Source organism: Podarcis tiliguerta (genome assembly GCF_965153285.1).
Source record: "Podarcis tiliguerta genome assembly, chromosome: 1".
NCBI classification, from domain to species: domain Eukaryota; kingdom Metazoa; phylum Chordata; class Lepidosauria; order Squamata; family Lacertidae; genus Podarcis; species Podarcis tiliguerta.
This window is the reverse complement of record NC_139534.1, coordinates 31,907,024-31,913,023: the sequence shown is the minus strand read 5'-3', so window position 1 is coordinate 31,913,023 and position 6,000 is coordinate 31,907,024. Positions and strand designations below refer to the sequence as shown.

General features: G+C 41.2%; 1 protein-coding gene across 4 annotated transcripts in view; it reads left to right on the top strand.

Moving 5' to 3' along the window:
- Window positions 1-6,000, top strand: part of TANC1 (tetratricopeptide repeat, ankyrin repeat and coiled-coil containing 1) — a 137,406-nt gene that overhangs the window by 60,847 nt on the left and 70,559 nt on the right. The window lies entirely within an intron of this gene.

Sequence of the window (6,000 nt, the reverse complement as noted above, 5' to 3'; positions counted from 1 at the left end):
CAACACGGCCATCTCCACGTAGGCATAAGTGTTTTTCCAGCGGAATTTTTTGAAATCAGCCCTCAAGTATGTCTGAAGGCAGTATGTTTAATCTAGCATAAGTGAAAGCAAGTCTGTATTTTGGAACTGTTCAATTTTGCAACTAGGGTGCCAACGTGTCAGAATGACTAGGTGGAAGATATAGAGAATATAGAGAATGTAGAGAATATAGCTGCTAAACTGTTGAAATGACATTGGGAGATTTGTAAAAGCTTGTATACAGGTAAATGTGTATATAGATAATAGCTATATGAAACAAGTTTACTTGTATATTGGTAATGAACAGTTCAATGGGTATCATGTAGTCTTGTTCCTCCAGAGCAGGGTTGGGCAGACTTGCAAGATTTCCCCAGATAAACTGGAACCTCGTGTTACGGATGGGATCCGTTCTGGAGGCCCACCCGTAACACGGAACTGACTCAAGCTGAAGCTCCGTGTCTGCGCGCACACACGGCGCGACTTAGTGCTTCTCCGCATGTGTGAGCGGCAAAACCCGGAAGTAACCCGTTTGGGTTTGGACAAAAACCAAACCAAACCCAGTATTCTGAATATTAATAGAATTTCCTGTTTAGGGGGAAAGAGGGCGAAACCATTATTAGCTTTTGTCCTGTCAGTAATTCAAACACTGCCTCTATCTTCTGAACAATACACCTGAAAAACATAACGTTGTTAAACTAATATTCTCTTGAGCTATAGATTCCAAACTACAACTGGGTGTTAACTGCCAGTTGCTGTGTCCTTTTTTCCAGTTTGAAAGGAAGCAATCCTCTAAATATTGTGTGGGGTAGAATTAAACTTTGAGTATAGCCACAGAGAAGAAGTTGCAAAACCTGCAGAAAATGCTGCTTTGTTTGTTTAAACCAGTCATCCAGGGTAGTTGTTATGACTACTGCTGACACTTCATTATTGGTTCAGAAGGGTCATATAACACTAAACGACAGGAAAATACTCCTCAGTTGCAGCTTTTTTATGTGCAACTAAATTATTAAATGTGCCGAAATCAGGGGTGGCTAACTACCATTTTGGGAGCCTGATATATCCTCCTCCCCCCCCCCATTTTTTTCCTGGCCTTCCAAGACACCCCTGGTTTTTGTAGCAGCAGCAAAACAAAAACAAAAATACAGTGGTACCTTGGGTAAGAACTTAATTCGTTCTGGAGGTCCATTCTTAACCTGAAACTGTTCTTAACCTGGGGTGCCACTTTAGCTAATGGGGCCTCCCGCTGCCGCTGCGCCGCCGGAACACGATTTCTGTTCTCATCCTGAAGCAAAGTTCTTAACCCAAGGTACTATTTCTGGGTTAGCGGAGTCTGTAACCTGAAGCGTCTGTAACCCGAGGTACCACTGTATACACTATGCTGCGACGGGTGGAGGTCAGCACTGTCGTTAGGGATGCAAATTGCTCACTCCCCAGCCATCAGATTAATCATTTTATGAATGGAGAATGGGGTGGTAGCCCTGTGGTGGTAGCCCTTCCAAGAGTATTATTGTATTTTGGGGGCATGTGTTTAGTAAGATAGTTGAGACAGAATAAGCAGATGGAGCAACCTGCAAATTTGAAAAACTATATTGTTGTTAAATGAATTTGTATTACACCTAGTATTTCAGCATCTGTTGTCACTAGTGCATCAGAAGGAGCATTATAACCTTCCCTCCTCACCTGATCTGCATGGACCATGAGTCAAGGCTGTTGGCTTTTGTGCCTGCACCCGTATGAGTGTCTTGGGTGGCCCCACCCACTGCTGGTAGGGTTGGTCAAGGGCAAATGTAGCCCTTGAGCAAAAGGAAGGAAAAGAAAAAAGCGACTAGCCACCCCTGCTGCTAAACAATTAAAAAACTGATCTTGCATATTTTAAGACCAGTCATATGTATTTCCTGCCGGGGGGGCGGAGGCGGAACCCAACTTGCATTAAGGTATTTTTTCCCTTCCAGGCAAGTAAGCAGTGTACAGTGGACCCTCTGGATACGAACTTAATTCGTTCTGGGGGTCTGTTCGCACCCCAAAAATAACATAAATAGAGGTGTGCTTCTGTGCACGCATGTGGTGCGCACAGTGCTTCTGCACATGCACGCGCGGTGAAACCCGGAAGTATGCACTTCCGGGGTTGCTGTGGCCATAACCCGAAGATTCCGTATCCAGAGGAATACGTAGGTAGAGGTACGACTGTACCGATATGGCTACTTGTAACGTGAAAGTGTTGGTATCGTTGCTAGGGTTTTACAACCCATGTCAACGATGCTTTAGTTAGAAAGTTATACTGTACAAACACTGGTGCTTTTAATGCTTGGAATACATGCAACACCCCTTTGTGTCATACTTGCTGGCCTCCATTCACCTTTGCGCAGCTGCTCTCTTCGTAAGCTTTTTAATGTTCCAGATGTTCTCTAGCACTAAAGGGTTGAGGGTTGAACCCGGGTCCAGCTTTGTGCAGCCCTTCTCCATCATTGCAGTAGCAGTGTCATGGCTGAAACTGGGTGTGTGTTTGGAGTGGAGGTCAAAGCAAATATAAAAATATTCTGCATGTTTCTCGTTGCCTACAAGGAACAGGTTTTGTTTTAATGAATTAATTAACTTATATCTAGTTTTACCCATAAAATATTGTGACCCTCTAGCACTGCTGGTGCTAAGCAACCTGATCGGTCTCTTGAATTGAACTGAACGGGATGCTTTGTTAGCATCCGACTGTCTCGGGAGACAATGGAGGTGTGTACCTCTGTGAGCGAAGTCAAACTGTTGGAAGGTTGCAGCAATTGCGGTGGCTGTAGAGACAGATACAGGAGAGACATGTTTGGCTGCAGATGGGGCAGATAAAGGCGTCTAGTTCTGCTGCTGCAGACCCACCAAGGCATTTTCCTCTCTGTGCTCCTCCCAGCGGTCATTCCTCCTATGGTCAGTGCTATGGATACACGTCCTGACTGACTTGTCTCCAGGCACTGCGGTTGTCTGCAAGGGATTCTCACAGGAATACTAATGGAATAATACTAAGGAGTGAAATACAAGGGACTTAATTCAATTGAATGTCTCCACAAACAGAAGCGGAGGAGAGGCAATTTTTGCTGGATCTGGCTTTCCACATTCCCCCTCCCAACCTTCTCCAGGTTGTTGGAGGAGTGTGGCATGCTAACCTGCAAGGGGAAAGGGGATATCAGTTAAAAAAATTCTTCCCTCCTCACGATTAGCAGACGCATCCACTGGATTAGGAGCCTTTCTGCACTCAGGCACAGCCAGATTCAAGAAATGTTGAATGAATTAAACATACATACAAACAACCTCTTCCTCTCAAATACTTCGGCTAAACCTGCCTGTTTGTTTCCTGAGAATTGCAAATCTAGCTAGCTTCTTTCTCAGCACTTTATTTAAAAGTGTCACTGACAGAAATGACATTCAGACAGAAAATAGCCTGTTCACTTGGACCCCTGCTAGAGAGGGGGATTGCAACAAGGGACGTGATTTTAGATACTGAGAAAGGCATATTTTAGATGCCTTTGTCTGGTTTTGAGGCTCTTCTAACATCTCAAATACAGATGCATGTGAATATTTGTTGCAGGAAATCCCCTGGCAGACAAGCAGAGACAAAACTGGGTGCGGACAAAGGCATTCATATCAAACAAAGGAAGTAAATAAATTAGATTAGAGAATATATTGTTGATGTATTTCTCAGGCTGCAGTCCTGGACCTGTAATTTTTTTTGTGAGATATTTTTTGCAGTTATTTTAATTTCAGTTGCAGTTGTAGTGGAAGGACTGGACATAAACCTCCAGAAACATCAAAAACTCAGGGAGTTTGCATCCAAGGAAGTATGTATAGGATTGCTCTGTATAAGATGGCCGCTTTCATTTGTGTGAGCCAGTATTTTTCAAATTTAGGGTTTTTTTCTAATGAGTATAGTCATCACATATAAACCCTACATATAAACTTAATATTCACATAGCACTTTTCAGTGATGCTCAAAATGTATTACATGTTAAGTTCAACAATCCTACATGGAGCACAAGTGTCCTGAAGTTATGGAGGATTTTTTCAGGTTGGGAAATGGGGGATTGTCTAAGGCTGTCTATTGAGCTTGTACTTGAAGTGAAAGTTTAACCTGCATTAGGTAAGTGGGTTATTGTTTCTTTCGGAATAATACATCTCACCAAGCTATACTGTTTATGTTTCAAAGATAAAATGCTTGCTTACAGCTGTCAGGGTTATTGGCCCTATTTGAACGATCAAATCTTTGCTTAATAAGCTGAGATACGTACAAGCTTATTTTCCACGTGCTCCATTCTTGTGTTGCTCCCGTTTTCATTTAGTTCTTCATAGTGCCACAGTTAGCCAGGAACTACTTTCCCGTTTCATTCATGCAAGGAACCTATAATTACGAGATGGTTTATGATCCTGGCATGTTCTGAACCTGGTAACCATAGTTTCCTGGTTTGAACAAAATGGGAAACTATGGTTAGTTGAAGTTTCCCAGATTTTGTTTCTGTATGCAGGGAAGAGAAGAGGCTGCATCCATGGACAAATGTCTCATTCACATCACAGCTTATTAAGATATTATATAAATGTGGACAATGTATGGCTAGTCTTTATTGAAAAAGCCTGAAAAAGCAGTTGTCTTGATTTGCTGTGATAAACAGGAATGTCCTAATCTAAAGTCTGAAATGAATGGGAAGGATTTTAATACTAACTTCTGAAGTATTTTAAGTTTTTAATACTTAAATTCAAACTTGGAAAAGTCAATTTTCTTCTGTCTTTGGTACTTTGTGTATTCAAAGTCTTCATACAAAACTGATAACAGATACTTGAAAAATAGTCAAAGCACATTGGTTTTTACTCAAATACCTTCTTATGAATCCAGCAGCTCTGTTTGGATAATTGGTCTAAGCCATTTAAAAAAAACTTGGTGTTACACCTCTCATATACACCTCTTTTATCTTACTCCCCTTTTTTTCTTCAACAAAACTAGTTGTTTGTTTGGTAAACTTTGTTTAAACTTGTTAATATTGTTGCTACCGAAAAAGGGGGGGGGAAGAGGGGAAGGATTTTGGGGGAGATTTCATAGGCTGCTCCTGTTTCCTTAACCATTGTTAAACAACGGAACAATATTTTTGTGTGTGAACTGGCTCAAATGAGGTGATAGTCTTCAAAACCACCCTTTTCTGATATACTGCAACAGCAGAATCTTATTACATGTTCATTTGTCAGTGCATGTTGCTTTTAGATCAAAGGAAGTGGTAGAAATAAACTGATTAAGTAAAGGTGAACAGTGTTATGTGATTCGGGCTATGTTCTTCAGACGCAAGCATATATTTCAAAACTGTTTTTGTAGTGCTGATGCATATTTTGTATGTAGATTTACAGTTCCCCACACCCCCCTCTTCAAGCAGGATCATGTTCAGCATATATATGAGGATATTTTAGAGTTCTTAATAGTAGTTTTTTCTAGAGAAAGACCTGGGAAAGGTTGCAGAGGGCCTGACTCTGGTAGCATTTATGTGTGAATTATTTGAGGATAACATGTGATCCTCCTAAGAGAATTGTTTGTTTATACTTCTGCTCCCTCCTTGTCTGACTTCCCTGTTACAGACTGTACAGGATGTAAAGCATATAAACTGTTTGTTAAACAGAGTTGTTTGTGTGCATGTAGCTGCTGATAATGGGAACATAGAAGCATTTAGCTGCCAGAAGTAGGCAGCAATAGGTACAGGTACAGGGTTCCACCATCATGAGTTCTTATGAGAGATCACAGATTTGGCCACTTTGGGAGACATGATATGAGATGCTATATTTGGATAAAACTTCTTATGCCTAAAGTTGGGCTTTCTATTTGGGAACAAGATTATTTTATAGCAGCAAATATTGGTATTTATTTAAAGGTCCAGCAAATACCTACAACTTTTATTTTATAGCAAGTTACACTTGTTTCTCTCCACTCTGTCTTTAAATATTTCCCCTTCTCTCCATCAGAGGCTACTA